Raw genomic sequence first — 17,448 nt, 5'->3', positions numbered from 1 at the left:
CAGTTTATACTTATCTATATCAGGTACCTGGGTGGGTACAAATAGTTAATATGCTTGGCTGGTAACTGAAAGTTTGGAAGTTCGAGTCCACCAAGGGGTGCCTTGAAAGAAAGGCCGGCAATATACTTCTAAAAAAAATCAGCCATTGAAAACCCTCTGGAGCACAGTTCTACTCTGACACACATGGGGTTGCCAAAAGTCAAAATCAACTCAACAGCAACGGGTTAATGTGTACCTATTTGTTGACAAGCAGTTCCCCCTCACTAAGCTTGAAATCCACATACCACACAGTATCAGTGAGTCCGATGGCCTCAAAGGCAAAGTCAACACCAAAGTCTGTCATTATTGCCACCACCTTTTGGATGGGCTTCTTGAGCTTCTAAGGGTTGAGACAATCGGTAACCCCTAAGGCTTTTTGCCCAGGGAAATTTTTCCTCACTGATGTTAACCTCAATGATCCTAGAGGCACTGCAAGTCTTACAGCCAGTGACAATGTTTGAGCCCATTCCTCCAAGTCCATAGACCACACAGGTGGAACAAGGGGTGACCTACAAATTCAGAAGGCAGGCTTGTATTAGGTATCAAAACTGGGCATGGGAGGCGGAGCCAAGATGGCGGACTAGGCAGACACTACCTCGGATCCCTCTTACAACAAAGACACAGAAAAACAAGTGAATCGATCACATACATAACAATCTACGAACCCTGAACAACAAACACAGATTTAGAGACGGAGAACAACTAATACGGGGAAGCACCGATTGTTTCCAGAGCCTGGAGCCAGCGTACCAGTCAGGTACGGCACAAGCACAGAGACCTGCTCCACCCCCCTGAACTAACCCCGGGAGGGGGACCAGCCGGTTCCATGGGCGGCGTGGGACGCAGCCGGTAGGAAAAGTCCCCGGGAGGCAGTGACTGGTCTTGGAGCAGAAAGAGCAGCATCCGAGCCGGGGAACCGTCCTGCAGGGATTTGGACTGGACGCAGGTACGCCATAAACACGGAGAGTTGCTCCACCCCCCTGAACTAACCCCGGGAAGGGGACCAGCTGGGTCATGCAGGCGGCGTGGGACGCAGCCCGTAGGAGAAGTCCCCGGGAGGCAGCGTCTGGTATTGGAGCGGGGAGAACAGCGTCCCAGCCGGGACACTCGGTCACGGCACAAGCACGGGGAGCTGCTCCACCCATCTGAACTAACCCCGGGAGGAGGCCCACCTGGTGCTCGGAGGCAGCACGGCCACGCGGCTGGAGGGACGAGAAGTCCCCGGGAGGCAGCGACTGATTTTGGAGTCGAGAGTGCACCGTCCCAGTAGGGGAGCCTTGACGCTGGGCGTGGGGCTGGAAGCGGAGGATCTGACCGTGACTCCAGCGGGCCAGACCCCCCAGGGGAAATCTCCACACAGCCAGCACACATAGGCGACGCGCCCTCGGGAATCTCAGATATAATAGTCATTCCAAGCAAGACAAGCAACTCTGGCTATATTCTGAGGTGCTACTCTCCTATCTCTCTGTTCCCTCCCCCACCCTCCCCAGGCGGCTTCATTAACATCTGAATAGCCTGAGCCAGAGGGAGAACTCTGATAGGGATCTGACTGCATTTTTTTTTTAGCGGATTTTCTGGAAAAACTAGTTTCCCAGTGATGGCTCGGAGACAACAATCCATATCAAACCACTTAAAGAAGCAGACCATGACAGCTTCTCCAACCCCCCAAACAAAAGAATCAAAATCTTTCCCAAATGAAGATACAATCTTGGAATTATCAGATACAGAATATAAAAAACTAATTTACAGAATGCTTAATGATATCACAAATGAAATTAGGATAACTGCAGAAAAAGCCAAGGAACACACTGATAAAACTGTTGAAGAACTCAAAAAGATTATTCAAGAACATAGTGGAAAAATTAATAAGTTGCAAGAATCCATAGAGAGACAACATGTAGAAACCCAAAAGATTAACAATAAAATAACAGAATTAGACAACGCACTAGGAAGTCAGAGGAGCAGACTCGAGCAATTAGAATGCAGACTGGGACATCTGGAGGACAGGGAATCAACACCAACATAGCTGAAAAAAAATCAGATAAAAGAATTAAAAAAATGAAGAAACCCTAAGAATTATGTGGGACTCTATCAAGAAGGATAACCTGCGGGTGATTGGAGTCCCAGAACAGGGAGGGGGGACAGAAAACACAGAGAAAATAGTTGAAGAACTCCTGACAGAAAACTTCCCTGACATCATGAAAGACGAAAGGATAGCTATCCAAGATGCTCATCGAACCCCATTTAAGATTGATCCAAAAAGAAAAACACCAAGACATATTATCATCAAACTCACCAAAACCAAAGATAAACAGAAAATTTTAAAAGCAGCCAGGGAGAAAAGAAAGGTTTCCTTCAAGGGAGAATCAATAAGAATATGTTCTGACTACTCAGCAGAAACCATGCAGGCAACAAGGGAATGGGACGACATATACAGAACACTGAAGGAGAAAAAACTGCCAGCCAAGGATCATATATCCAGCAAAACTCTCTCTGAAAGATGAAGGCGAAATTAAGATATTTACAGACAAACACAAGTTTAGAGAATTTGCAAAAACCAAACCAAAGCTACAAGAAATACTAAAGGATATTGTTTGGTCAGAGAACCAATAATATCAGATATCAGCACAACACAAGGTCACAAAACAGAACGTCCTGATATCAACTCAAATAGGGAAATCACAAAAACAAACAAATTAAGATTAATTAAAAAAAAAATACACATAACAGGGAATCATGGAAGTCAATAGGTAAAAGATCACAATAATCAAAAAGAGGGACTAAATACAGGAGGCATTGAACTGCCATATGGAGAGTGATACAAGGCGATATAGAACAATACAAGTTAGGTTTTTACTTAGAAAAATAGGGGTAAATAATAAGGTAACCACAAAAAGATATAACAACTCTATAACTCAAGATAAAAACCAAGAAAAGCGTAACGAGTCAACTAACATAAAGTCAACCACTATGAAAATGAGGATCTCACAATTTACTAAGAAAAATGCCTCAGCACAAAAAAGTACGTGGAAAAATGAAATGGCCAACAACACACATAAAAAGGCATCAAAATGACAGCACTAAAAACTTATTTATCTATAATTACCCTGAATGTAAATGGACTAAATGCACCAATAAAGAGACAGAGAGTCACAGACTGGATAAAGAAACACAATCCATCTATATGCTGCCTACAAGAGACACACCTTAGACTTAGAGACACAAACAAACTAAAACTCAAAGGATGGAAAAAAGTATATCAAGCAAACAATAAGCAAAAAAGAAGAGGAGTAGCAATATTAATTTCTGACAAAATAGACTTTAGACTTAAATCCACCACAAAGGATAAAGAAGGACACTATATAATGATAAAAGGGACAATTGATCAGGAAGACATAACCATATTAAATATTTATGCACCCAATGACAGGGCTGCAAGATACATAAATCAAATTTTAACAGAATTGAAAAGCGAGATAGATACCTCCACAATTATAGTAGGAGACTTCAACACACCACTTTCGGAGAAGGACAGGACATCCAGTAAGAAGCTCAACAGAGACACGGAAGATCTAATTACAACAATCAACCAACTTGACCTCATTGACTTATACAGAACTCTCCACCCAACTGCTGCAAAATATACTTTTTTTTCTAGCGCACATGGAACATTCTCTAGAATAGACCACATATTAGGTCATAAAACAAACCTTTGCAGAGTCCAAAACATCGAAATATTACAAAGCATCTTCTCAGACCACAAGGCAATAAAACTAGAGATCAATAACAGAAAAACTAGGGAAAAGAAATCAAATAGTTGGAAACTGAACAATACCCTTCTGAAAAAAGACTGGGTTATAGAAGACATCAAGGAGGGAATAAGGAAATTCATAGAAAGCAACGAGAATGAAAATACTTCCTATCAAAACCTCTGGGACACAGCAAAAGCAGTGCTCAGAGGCCAATTTATATCAATAAATGCACACATACAAAAAGAAGAAAGAGCCAAAATCAGAGAACTGTCCCTACAACTTGAACAAATAGAAAGTGAGCAACAAAAGAACCCATCAGGCACCAGAAGAAAACAAATAATAAAAATTAGAGCTGAACTAAATGAATTAGAGAACAGAAAAACAATTGAAAGAATTAACAAAGCCAAAAGCTGGTTCTTTGAAAAAATTAACAAAATTGATAAACCATTGGCTAGACTGACTAAAGAAATACAGGAAAGGAAACAAATAACCCGAATAAGAAATGAGAGGGACCACATCACAACAGAACCAAATGAAATTAAAAGAATCATTTCAGATTATTATGAAAAATTGTACTCTAACAAATTTGAAAACCTAGAAGAAATGGATGAATTCCTGGAAAAACACTACCTACCTAAACTAACACATTCAGAAGTAGAACAACTAAATAGACCCATAACAAAAAAAGAGATTGAAACGGTAATCAAAAAACTCCCAACAAAAAAAAGCCCTGGCCCGGACGGCTTCACTGCAGAGTTCTACCAAACTTTCAGAGAAGAGCTAACACCACTACTACTAAAGGTATTCCAAAGCATAGAAAATGACGGAATACTACCCAACTCATTCTATGAAGCCACCATCTCCCTGATACCAAAACCAGGTAAAGACATTACAAAAAAAGAAAATTATAGACCTATATCCCTCATGAACATTGATGCAAAAATCCTCAACAAAATTCTAGCCAATAGAATCCAACAACACATCAAAAAAATAATTCCCCCTGATCAAGTGGGATTTATACCAGGTATGCAAGGCTGGTTTAATATCAGAAAAACCATTAATGTAATCCATCACATAGATAAAACAAAAGACAAAAACCACATGATCTTATCAATTGATGCAGAAAAGGCATTTGACAAAGTCCAACACCCATTCATGATAAAAACTCTTACCAAAATAGGAATTGAAGGAAAATTCCTCAACATAATAAAGGGCATCTATGCAAAGCCAACAGCCAATATTACTCTAAATGGAGAGAACCTGAAAGCATTTCCCTTGAGAACGGGAACCAGACAAGGATGCCCTTTATCACCGCTCTTATTCAACATCGTGTTGGAAGTCTTAGCCAGGGCAGTTAGGCTAGATAAAGAAATAAAAGGTATCTGGATTGGCAAGGAAGAAGTAAAGTTATCACTATTTGCAGATGACATGATTATATACACAGAAAACCCTAAGGAATCCTCCAGAAAACTACTGAAACTAATAGAAGAGTTTGGCAGAGTCTCAGGTTATAAAATAAACATACAAAAATCACTTGGATTCCTCTACATCAACAAAAAGAACACCGAAGAGGAAATAACCAAATCAATACCATTCACAGTAGCCCCCAAGAAGATAACATACTTAGTAATAAATCTTACAAAGGATGTAAAAGACCTATACAAAGAAAACTACAAAGCTCTACTACAAGAAATTCAAAAGGACATACTTAAATGGAAAAACATACCCTGCTCATGGATAGGAAGACTTAACATAGTAAAAATGTCTATTCTACCCAAAGCCATCTATACATTTAATGCACTTCCGATTCAAATTCCAAAGTCATATTTTAAGGGGATAGAGAAACAAATCACCAATTTCATATGGAAGGGAAAGAAGCCCCGGATAAGCAAAGCACTACTGAAAAAGAAGAAGAAAGTGGGAGGCCTCACCTTACCTGACTTCAGAACCTATTATACAGCCACAGTAGTCAAAACAGCCTGGTATTGGTACAACAACAGACACATAGACCAATGGAACAGAATTGAGAACCCATACATAGATCCATCCACGTATGAGCAGCTGATATTTGACAAAGGACCAGTGTCAATTAACTGGGGAAAAGATAGCCTTTTTAACAAATGGTGCTGGCATAACTGGATATCCATTTGCAAAAAAATGAAACAGGACCCATACCTCACACCATGCACAAAAACTAACTCCAAGTGGATCAAAGACCTAAACATAAAGACTAAAACGATAAAGATCATGGAAGAAAAAATTGGGACAACCCTAGGTGCCCTAATACAAGGTATAAACAGAATACAAAACATTACCAAAAATGATGAAGAGAAACCCGATAACTGGGAGCTCCTAAAAATCAAACACCTATGCTCATCTAAAGACTTCACCAAAAGAGTAAAAAGACCACCTACAGATTGGGAAAGAATTTTCAGCTATGACATCTCCGACCAGCGCCTGATCTCTAAAATCTACATGATTCTGTCAAAACTCAACCACAAAAAGACAAACAACCCAATCAAGAAGTGGGCAAAGGATATGAACACACATTTCACTAAAGAAGATATTCAGGCAGCCAACAGATACATGAGAAAATGCTCTCGATCATTAGCCATTAGAGAAATGCAAATTAAAACTACGATGAGATTCCATCTCACACCAGCAAGGCTGGCATTAATCCAAAAAACACAAAATAATAAATGTTGGAGAGGCTGTGGAGAGATTGGAACTCTCATACACTGCTGGTGGGAATGTAAAATGGTACAACCACTTTGGAAATCTATCTGGCGTTATCTTAAACAGTTAGAAATAGAACTACCATACAACCCAGAAATCCCACTCCTGGGAATATACCCTAGAGATACAAGAGCCTTCATACAAACAGATATATGCACACCCATGTTTATTGCAGCTCTGTTTACAATAGCAAAAAGTTGGAAGCAACCAAGGTGTCCATGAACGGATGAATGGGTAAATAAATTGTGGTATATTCACACAATGGAATACTACGCATCGATAAAGAACAGTGACGAATCTCTGAAACATTTCATAACATGGAGGAATCTGGAAGGCATTATGCTGAGCGAAATTAGTCAGAGGCAAAAGGACAAATATTGTATAAGACCACTATTATAAGATCTTGAGAAATAGTAAACCTGAGAAGAACACATACTTTTGTGGTTACGAGGGGGGGAGGGAGGGAGGGTGGGAGAGGGTTTTTTATTGATTAATCAGTAGATAAGAACTGCTTTAGGTGAAGGGAAAGACAACACTCAATACATGGAAGGTCAGCTCAATTGGACTGGACCAAAAGCAAAGAAGTCTCCGGGATAAAATGAATGCTTCAAAGGTCAGCGGAGCAAGCGCGGGGGTCTGGGGAACATGGTTTGCGGGGACTTCTAAGTCAATTGGCAAAATAATTCTATTATGAAATCATTCTGCATCCCACTTCGAAATGTGGCGTCTGGGGTCTTAAATGCTAACAAGCGGCCATCTAAGATGCAGCAATTGGTCTCAACCCACCTGGAGCAAAGGAAAATGAAGAACACCAAGGTCACACGACAACTAAGAGCCCAAGAGACAGAAAGGGCCACATGAACCAGAGACCTACATCATCCTGAGTCCAGAAGAACTAGTTGGTGCCCAGCCACAATCGATGACTGCCCTGACAGGGAGCACAGCAGAGGACCCCTGAGGGAGCAGGAGATCAGTGGGATGCAGACCCCAAATTCTCATAAAAAGACCAAACTTAATGGTCTGACTGAGACTGGAGGAATCCCGGCGGCCATGCTCCCCAGACCTTCTGTTGACACAGGACAGGAACCATCCCTGAAGACAACTCATCAGACATGAAAGGGACTGGTCAGCGGGTGGGAGAGAGATGCTGATGAAGAGTGAGCTAATTTTATCAGGTGGACACTTGAGATTGTGTTGGCAACTCTTGTCTGGAGGGGGGATGGGAGGGTAGAGAGAGAGGGAAGCAGGCAAAATTGTCAAGAAAGGAGGGACTGAAAGGGCTGACTCAAGAGGGGGAGAGTAGGTCGGAGTAGGGAGTGAGATGTATGTAAACTTGTATGTGACAGACCGATTGGATTTGTAAACGTTCACTTGAAGCTTAATAAAAGTTATTAAAAAAAAAAAAACTGGGCATGTATGTAAGTAAGAAAATAAATAGAAAAGAAAAAATAGAAAGTAAGAAAATAATTAGATAACAAAAAAAAAAAAAGAATAACTATTCAGACTTTTGACTTTTGGGGCTATATACACCAAATAAACCATTTGGATTGATTTGATCTAGATTTGATGTTTTTCCAGCTGAATCACTACAACATGTATTAAGACACAAGTAACTTCCTCACCTTGGCTGAATGAACAGCAGCCCCATAACTTCTAGGGACCTCATAGCTTATGGTACACACTTTATCCATAGGAGCAGGATCATCAATTTTTGCCACTGCAAAGTCAAGTACAAAAGTATATTCAGGGAATGTGCTTGTGTGAAAAAAGAGAGAAATCTTTTCTCCTTTGCAAGTGAATCTGCTCGTCCCATCCAGCATTAATCCAGAAGACGGTAGAACACTATTCTCCAGGGACACAAACACAGACACAGGCACAGGGACCACACAGACACACGGAGTCACAAAGAGAGAAGTGAGCACTGTTAGCCTCACAGGTCAATGCATGTAAAATAAAAGCGATTTAGTAAAAGCATGAGGGACAAATCTACTAACTCTTGCTTCTGACAGAAGTTGCCCATGGGGTGCAAAAAGGGACTGCATTCTCTACACTGTGGAAGAGTGACTGCAAGGACTTTATCTCTTATGTAGAGAAAAAATAACAATATGATTATTAGTTTTAAAATATTATTGAAATAAAAATACAACAGGTTATTTACAAGAATCTCATTGAATGACTTGGTAACTTGTTGTATATAGCTTTTGGCACCCAGTGTAAAGTTGCCCACGGCTGTTTCTAAGAATAAACCATTTTACGTGGCTTCACAATCTCATTGTATTTAATTCTTGGAAAATGGTGGAAATTTGGGCATATTCACTGCTGGAAAGGTAGCTACAGGTTTGTTTCCCCCTACTCTGTTTTAGGAACAAAATAATAAAACTAGGAATAAACCTTAGAGATAAAGTATCTGGTTTAACCCTTTTCTTTTCCATTTGAAGTATTTAAGTCCCTCAGTGGTTGTCACCCGTCTGAAGTGGCCCATCCAGCTTTATAATGACAGCCACCCTGTCCCAATATGGCACCAGGGCACATAGCAGGCCCATGAGGTGTTTTTTTTTTTTTAGTGGGCTTAAGTTCTAAGATATGTTTACTTTAGAGAATAAAAGGAATCACTTTCCCTCTGCAGAGAAAGGCTGTTTCTAGTGCACTTACTGCAGAGGGTACTGATTACATTTGGATCCAGTCACTAGCTAGACCTTGGAGGACCTAGGATGACAGGCTGGGGTAGGGCCTGGAAAGAAAGTTAATTACATGGTCATACCACAGGCTCATGAAGACCTGGTGAGAAGTCTATCACATAGTTCCTATGTTGGTCCTTCTAAGTTGTGTAACTATTCCTCTTTGGCTTCCTGCAGAGTTTAGATGGCATTAAAACTCTCTTATAAATTTAGGCAAGGCACAAGTTAAATCCATTGTCCCTGAAACAATTTGAAAAGGTACCAGATCTCAGATTCAGGAGATGTTCTGCTCTTTGTCCTTTCCCTTCAAATGATTTTCATCATTTCCCACAGGACTGCCACTAGAACTTTTCTAGCTAAAAAGGAGTTAAAGTATATATTTCTGCTATTTGCCTTAAGTTCTTAGAGATATAGAGACCTTGCATTTTTATTTTTTTGCTCCTTCTGTGCCTGGTGTCAGACATGTGGTTGTTTTTGTTACGTGCCTTTTAGTCGGCCCCAGACTCATGGCGACCCCATCCACAATGGTATTGAACTCATGTGCAGTAGGCACGCCACAATTTCTTGTTAAACGAAGGCATGTATGATGGTTCTGTGAATGAGCTGACCATGCACTTCCTCAAATCTCTTTGTGGAACTGGCTCCAAGGTCAACGTTCACACATTACCTTAGTCTAAGTGCTTTTGCTTATTTACTCTGAACATTTTAGATATATTAAGAGCAGGAATGCCAAGATCCTCTTTTATATGGCTGGGGATGAGCATATACTTGCTTTCCATTGATTCTTTGGACTCTCACTATCATTCTCTCAATGAAAATTCAAGCTTTAAATTCTAGAACATTTATTCATTTCTCAAACATTCAATACCTTCCAACTCTGGGACAGGCACCGTGCTAAGCATTGTGGAGGACACAAATACATACAAGAAACAATACTTGCCCCTATGGACCTTACTATCTATTTAGCTTTCGCTGTGCATGCCTCGCCCAGCCACTGTCCTACTGACTCACCAGAGATGACAACAAAAAACCTATGTGATTCTTGGAAACACTGGGTACATTTAATATAATGATAACATGACTAATTAGAAGAGTCCAGAAGCAAACAAATTTACATCTCCTATAAATTATGTTGAAGCCTTGATGGGGCAGTAGTAAAATATGTTAATGCATTTTATGTTCTTCACCTTTCCAGAGGGAATTCTTAGAGATGCTGCAGTGGGAAGGTTGTTTCTGCCCTGTCTTTTACCTGGTTTCGCAGAGCTCACTCCTTCACCAATACTCTCTACAACCCTAGCTCCATTTGGCCTGTAATTAAAGGAAAGTTGACTGAGAGTCCACCTTTCAGTACGTGATTATCAGTACCACAGATCTCTGAAGATGTCATCTATATAGGAATTGACCAAAGATCAATTGGTTTGTGAATTTTTCCTTTCTTTATTCTGTGATTGAATATTTAAAACTTTTTACATGAATTATCTCATACAATCACTATAACAGCTTCAGAGAAACACAAACTAAAACCAAACATTTTGCTGCCAAGTGACCCTATAGGACAGAGCAGATCTTCTCCATGGGGTCTACAAGGAGTAGCTGTGGATTCTAACTGCCAACCTTTTGGTTAATGTCACCAAGGGAATGTTTTATCATGCCCATCTTAGAGAGGTGGAAAGGGACCCTCACAGATTAGAATGAATTGTCCAATGTTAGATGGCTATGAGTTTCACAGTTGGTAATAAATTTAATTATTTTGAAATCTAGTCTTTATATCCTATGTCATCAAATAGTACTAAAGCGTAAGGGAAGTACTATCTAATGGAGAAATTTTGACTAAATATCAATAACACCTCTACTGAGAAACACAGAATTTCAAACTCCATATTGTAGAGTACTTGGGGAAAGTTCATTTCAAATTTTTAAGCTTATACATTGAAAACAAACTTTAAGTTAATAATGTAAAAATAAGTTTAGTTAAATAAGTTAACCATTGCAAAATTTAACAGAGGTTGAGAAATTTTAAAATTGTTGTACAATGGTTTAAGTTTTCTTGACTGGGGATGGGCCCAACTCAATTAAGCTGGATCATAAAAATGAAACATTTCACATACCGTAGCCCATATATTATTGATTTGTGTAGAATATAGTCAGAAAAGCCTATGTTCAAGTGCTATAGACTAATTTTCCATTATCTTTAGAGGAAGTGGCAGCATTCTATAGCTGAAACGCTGAAAACAGCTATGGTATAATTGCAGCAAATGAGTGAAAAGAGATGCTCGTGAGAAACATTCTGTGTTTTTTGGCATTCACAGTGTTAAAATGGCTTCAAGAAAATCTAAGAAGTGTTATCTTAGGTATTCAGCAAGCTAGAATCTCATTGTCAGTTTTGTTCTTCACATCGAATTTGAATATGCAATTATCTGTGGAAGGCTCCCTATAACATAAACTGGGAATGGGAGCCTCTGCCCTTAGGAGCAGATCCAGTCCTGGGTTTTATTCAGGGCTCAGGGTAATATTGCTCAGGTTCTTGCTGCTGCAGCCTCCCCCTTGGTGGGCTATTCGGGATTTATTATTTAGGGTTTATCCTTTGTTATTAAGGAGCATATCACTGTACGAGCAGAGAACAGTGGGTTATCAACTGATAAACATTTCAGTGGAAGGTGGCCCAGCACACAATGAGCACTTACTAAATGCTGCCTGGGTGAATGATAAATAGGAGCATATAGCTTCTGTATAGCAGTCAGTAAGGAGCCTGGCTGGCACAAGTGGCTTGTGATCAGCTGCTAACCTAGTAGTTGGCTGGTTAAACCTACCTAGTAGCTCTGTGGAAGAAAGGCCTGGTGAACAGCTCCCATGAAGATTACAGCCAAGAAAATCCTATGGAGAAGTTTTACTTTGTAATACATGGGGTCACCACGAGTCAGAGACCAACTTGATGGCGGCTAACAACAACAACAACCATAGCAGTCAGTTAAAACAAATTGATGAACTCTTTCTCTTGTGTAAATTCCCATCAGTTTTCATTTTGTTCTTCACTTTCCCTCATCTGTGAAATATAGCCTTTAGCATAGCACTGGGCATAGAGTTGACAGTTTATTCAGTGTTAACTCCCATCTTCTCCTGTCCCTGACTTTCACTCCTCATCTATCTTTTTCTACCTGCCTCATTCCCTCCAACTTTTTTCCTCCTAGCATGTTCCCAATTCCCTTCATTCCTTTTCTCTGTTCCTCTTCTAACCTTCCTCCTATGCCTTCTACTATTTAGATTAGTCTTGATAGGGACTAGAGGCATATAACTTTGAGTATGTGTTGCTTTCATTGAATCAAATGTTGAGTTTCCTGTTCTTAATTTACAAGATAGGTGAATTTAATGTTTAATAAAATTTTAAGTAATAATAGCCCTAATTTTGGGTATTTAATGATTTCATAAAATTTGAGATACATCGATTGAGAGGCTGATTTGAAAGTGGCAAGGGGCCTTTGATAGGTCAATGTTTTCCCATCCCTGGCCTAAACTCTGTTTAACAATTGCTAATTATCTCTCAGATCACCTTGAAGGCCATCATGGAGTTCTTGCTGATCATTCTCGGAAAATTAAAATTTACCACGTGGTTCGCATTTTCCAATGACTTTTCTGAGGTTATGGTAATGTGTGAGCACAAAGCAGTAGAGTAGGACAATTTTTCCATTAGGCACTGAATGTGCATTTGTTGAGTGTCAACTTCGTACCCTAGATATGAGAAAATGCACTCCTTTCCTCCTTCCCCTCAAAAATTAAAAGAACAAAACTTTCAAAAAATCTTTCCAGGTCACATTGTGATGTTTACAGGCCTGTGATATTATATAATTTTAATAAGAATCTCAATAATCAAGAAACTAATTATAATAGATGAGTGAGTTACCAATATTTTACCATGATTAAGAATATCTCAAACTTTCCTTAACTTTAAGCACTTATCTTAGTTTGTAAAATTCTTCTTTTCTTAAGAGAAATACATAGACTAAAAATGTAAATGAGGCAGATGTATATTATGAAAAAGGATTTCCTTTCATTTGCCTTCAAAAGTAAGGGCTAAAAGACCCAGATTTACCTTAATAGGAACTTCCCCAGCCTTTGGTGGATCAACTTGCACTTCCTCAACTGAAAGGGGAGAATTTACTGCCCAGCAAGAGCTGCTCAGCATGTAATCATCTGTAGAATGAAAATGACATCATATGGCAGTAACATGTTTGCAAAAACTAATATGCAAAAAAATCAATTTTTTTTTCTGTTTACACAAATGATACTCACTTGTTATGACTCGGAAAAAATTCAAAATTATGAAGAAGCAGAAAAAAGATTATCTTGGTCTGGGTTCTTTACAGTAGCAAAATCAGTAAAGGATATAAATATATATAGAGAGAGATTTATATCAAAGAAAGTGCTGGAACGTCCCGAGTCTGTGAATTAGGATAGAATCTTCTCCTGATTCACATAGCAGGGGCTGGCCAACCCGAAATCAGCAGGTCAGAAAGCAGGACTCAGGTTACAGACTGTGAAGATTGAAGGATCCCAAAGTCAGCAGATAAGCTGATAGCTCAAGCCTCAGGAACCAGAGGTCAGATGAACAGGAGACAGCTGCAGGAACCAGGGTGAGCAAAAAGCCAGAACATCTCCTTATATTTGGATGTAGGCCACACCCGCAAGGAAACTCCCTTTCAACTGATTGGCTACTCACAGCAGATCTCATCATGGGAGTGATTACATTCAACAGTGAGAATCATGGCCCAGCCAAGCTGACACACAATCTTAACCATCACAAAGATCATCTGAAAATTTAGACATAGCTGCTGAAATTTTAGCATGCTTCCTTCTATTCGTAAACCTTGGTGGTGTAGTGGTTAAGTGCTATAGCTGCTAACCAAAAGGTCTGCATTTCAAATCCACCAGGGGCTCCCTGGAAACTTTATGGGGGCGGTTCTACTTTGTCCTATAGGGTTGCTATGAGTTGGAATTGACTGACGGCAGCAGGTTTTTTTTTTTTTTTTGGCTTCCTTCTATTTTTTTAGTATATTTTTTATATAGTTGAGATCATGTCATATAAACAATTTTATATCCTAACTTTTTACTAAAACAGCCACTATTTATTGAAAACTTGCCATTTACTTGTTTATAAGCATTTTCTCATGACTTCAAAATGCTTCATAATCATAATCGTAAATGCCTATTTATACTGCATGGTTTAAATGTGCCCTACCTTGCTTGATCAGTAACTACTGCTAGACATGTAATTATTTCCATTGTTTTGACTATTATAAAATATACTGCAATAAGTACCTTTGTTCATGATTTTTACCCTCTTGGTTTCCTTGAGTAAAATTACTTGGGAAAGGGAAGAGAAATTATTAGCACTAAATTTATTTCCATATACCTTTATAGAAAGGATGAATCACTTGGCAGTCTCCCTAGAAGTGTATACGGTTGTCTTTATCATCATTTTCATCAGCATCAGATAGTTCCATCTTTAGTATTTCTTTGGATGTTAGAGGTGTGGAATATTTTCTATGTTTATGCTAAACATTCATATTTTCCTTTATTGTAGAGTACTTGGTTTTAAGATTTTGGTTGGTAAAATATATATCTTTTTCTTTATTATTTATTCTACCTTTAAACTTTGAAAATTCTCCCCGTGTAGAAACTCTCTGTAGAGAAGCAAAACCAGTAAAGCGTATAAATATATATAGAGAGAGATTTATATCAAGGAAATGGCTCACGTGATTGTAGAAGCTGAAATGTCCCAAGTCCATCTATCAGGATAGAGACTTCTTTCAACTCACATAGCCGCAGGGGCTGTCAAACCCAAGATGGGCAGGTCAGAGAGTGAGGCTCCGGCTCTCAGGCTGTGAAGATCCTCGAATTCCAAGATCTGCAGACAAACTGATAGCTCAAGTCCCAAGAGCCAGAGGTGAGGTGAACAGGAGGCAGCGCTGGATCCAGACTGAGCAAAAAAACCCCCAGAACCTCAGCTTATATTTGGATGCAGGCCACATCCCCAAGGAAACTCCCTTTCAACTGATTGGCTACTCACAGCAGATTGAATCATGGGAGTGATAACGTATAAAGACTGAGAATTATGGCTCAGCCAAGTTGACATACAATCTTAACCATCACAGAGACCAAATAAATACTTCTGATCACCTCTCCTATATTTTTATGGTTTGATTTTTAAACATTTAACTCTTAAATTCGACTGAAAACTATGTTGTTGCGCGATGTGATGTGAGATCTAAACTAATTCTCCTAGTTTGAATTCTTCATTGATTGTTTCTTCCCATTCTGCTTTATATTTGCCCCTCTGGTATGTAATAAGCTCTTTGATTTACAAGGTTTCCTCTGGAGACTTTTTCAATTCTTTCATTTATCTTTCTACCTAGTCTTGCACCAGCACCTAAATGATTTGAATAGTTTATGATATATTTTAACACCTAGTGGTACTGTAGTCTTCTTCATTTTATGTGTGTCCCATTTGTAGATACACTGCACTAATAATTGCAAGATATACGCAGTTGAATAAATCTCTCACGTCTTCAGGAAATTTAGGCTCTAATAGAGGAGTTAATACATATCTTGTAACATAATGGAAAAGAGATGATGCCACAAAAGATGTTCAAACAAAATAGTATATAATATGTTAATTCTTTCTGGGGGCATAAAATAATTCTGCTTTCACATATTAAGTTCAAGTAAAAATATATACTTTATGAAAAAAAATTCCCAAAGACAAAAGTAATACATACTGCTTATAATAAATACCTAAGACTTTATGGACTAATTTAATTTATCTAATCAGTTTCCTAATATTTCCTAGTATTCAACATATGTTGTTTTCAGTGTTATAACTCTTCAAAATAATGTAAATATGCAGGTAACATATTTATGAAGTCATACATAATTATTTTCTTGGAATAAATTTTCTGGGTCAAATGATAGATACTTTTTTAAGCATCTGATATAACATTATAAAGATAGCAACCAAGTTGCTTCCAGCAGTTGAGTTTGTGAAGTTGAGAAAACACTGGATTTTATCATTAAAAATCTTTGCTAATCTGATCAGAGAAAAAGATGTCTTAATTTTTTTTAATGCATATTTTTGGATAACTAAGAGAAAAAGGAGCCCAGGTGGCTCAATGGTTAAGCACTCAGCTGCTAACCTACTGGTCAGTGGTTTGAAACCACCAGCCTCTCATTGGGAGAAAGATGTTTTGAACTGCTTCTGTAAGATTACAGTCTTGGAAATCCTATGGGGCAGTTATACCATGTCCTACTGGAAATCCTGGTGGTGTCGTCATTAAGTGCTGTGGCTGCTGACCAAAATGTCGGCAGTTCGAATCTACCAGAAGCTCTTGGAAATGCTATAGGTCAGTTCTACTCTATCTTATAAGGTTGCTATCAGTCAGAATTGACTCAACAGCAACAGGTTTGGTTTTGGTTCCTAGGGTCACTGTGAGTCACAATCCCCCATGCATCTGTTTGTCTTACTGTGGAGGCTTGATGTTGCTGTGATGCTGGAAGCTATGCCACCAGTATTCAACTATCATCAGAGTCACCCATGGTGGACAGGTTTCAGGTGAGCACCCAGTCTCAGAGAGACTAGAAAGAAGGACCTGGCAGTCTACTTCTGAAAAATAATTAGACAGTGAAAGCCTTATGACTAGCAGCAAAACACTGTCTGATACAGCCAGAAGATGAGTCCCTCAGGTTGGAAGGTACTCAAAATACGACTGGTGAAGAGCAGCCTTCTCAATATAGAGCCAAACTTAATGATGTGGATGGAGTCGAGCTTTTGGGACCTTCTTTTCCTAAGGTGGCACAACTCAAAATGAGAAGAAATAGCTGCAAACATCCGTTAATAATTGGAACATGGAATGCACAAAGTATGAATTTAGGAAAACTGGAAATCATCAAAAATGAAATGGAACACATACACATTATATCATAAGCATTAGTAAGCTGAAATGGACTGGTATTGGCCATTCTGAATCAGGCAATCTTTCGGCCTATTAAGTCAGCAATGACAAATTGAAGGGGAATGGCATCGTGTTCATTGTCAAAAAGAACATTTCAAGAACCATCTCAAAGTACAATGCTATAAGTGAAAGGATAACATACATATGTCTATAAGGAAGACCAGTTAATACAGCTATTATTCAAATTTACACACCAACCACTAAGGCTGAAGATGATGAATTTGGAGATTTTTAGCAACT

General features: G+C 39.0%; 1 pseudogene; it reads right to left on the bottom strand.

Moving 5' to 3' along the window:
- The window catches only part of LOC126077543 (alcohol dehydrogenase 1-like), a 30,757-nt pseudogene extending 16,054 nt beyond the window's left edge, over window positions 1-14,703 (bottom strand).
- Between the last annotated feature and the right edge of the window lie 2,745 nt (window positions 14,704-17,448).

This window comes from Elephas maximus, chromosome 5, assembly GCF_024166365.1.
Source record: "Elephas maximus indicus isolate mEleMax1 chromosome 5, mEleMax1 primary haplotype, whole genome shotgun sequence".
NCBI lineage: Eukaryota > Metazoa > Chordata > Mammalia > Proboscidea > Elephantidae > Elephas > Elephas maximus.
The sequence above is the reverse complement of the archived record's forward strand: the minus strand, read 5'-3'. Positions and strand labels throughout refer to the sequence as shown.